The sequence below is a fragment of the Wasmannia auropunctata genome, unplaced genomic scaffold (genome assembly GCF_000956235.1).
Source record: "Wasmannia auropunctata unplaced genomic scaffold, wasmannia.A_1.0 LD336041.1, whole genome shotgun sequence".
NCBI lineage: Eukaryota > Metazoa > Arthropoda > Insecta > Hymenoptera > Formicidae > Wasmannia > Wasmannia auropunctata.
The window spans coordinates 49,892-50,642 of record NW_012026849.1 but is presented as its reverse complement, the minus strand read 5'-3'; positions in this window follow the sequence as shown (position 1 = coordinate 50,642).

The following is a 751-nucleotide window of genomic DNA, read 5'->3' as shown; positions in this document are numbered from 1 at the left end:
CATGCGATAAAGGGACATGAAACGGATATTGTGAAAATATTCATAATTTTTTACCGGTTTAGTTTGGAAAATAGAGCCTTGAAAAAAATATAATTTTTGATTTTAATTGACATATGGAGACAAGTGAAGGAGACGGCCAGTTGAGTTGCGTTAGTCTGCGTCTAGCTGAATCAATTTTTTTCCGCGTGTGCGTGCGGCCTATGGACAGGTATGTACAACCAAATGTTTTCTCTCACTGGTGGGAGTGGAAGTATTGCCACCGAGCACGCGATGGGACCTAACTTTTGGATAGTATTGTCGCGAGTGTACAACATTAATTAAAATAAATTGCGAAAAATATTACCTCATCCGGGAATCGAACCCGGATCTCTCTATTTATCGGGCGAGCATCCTACCATTCCCCTACGGGGTATGTGTGATGATATTCTTCGCAATAACTAATAATATATAAACAGTATATATGTATTTTGCAATAAATTTATGAATAGATTTAGGAAATAGATTCTTATTGTAGATGCATGTTAGCGGTAAAGAAATTAAATTGCCGGTGAATTTAATTCGTTATAAGTGGATATCGGCCTCTTGTAAAGAACTGTGTTTCAAGACAAACAGAAATGCGGCGCGCATGTGGCTATTTGCGTGTGGCTGGATATTGTAAAAAACGATTACACAACAACATCCGGTGTTGGGTTTGCATTGGCGTTTATTGTTGATTTATTCTTGACAAGCCCTAATTCCTTTAAAGTTATTT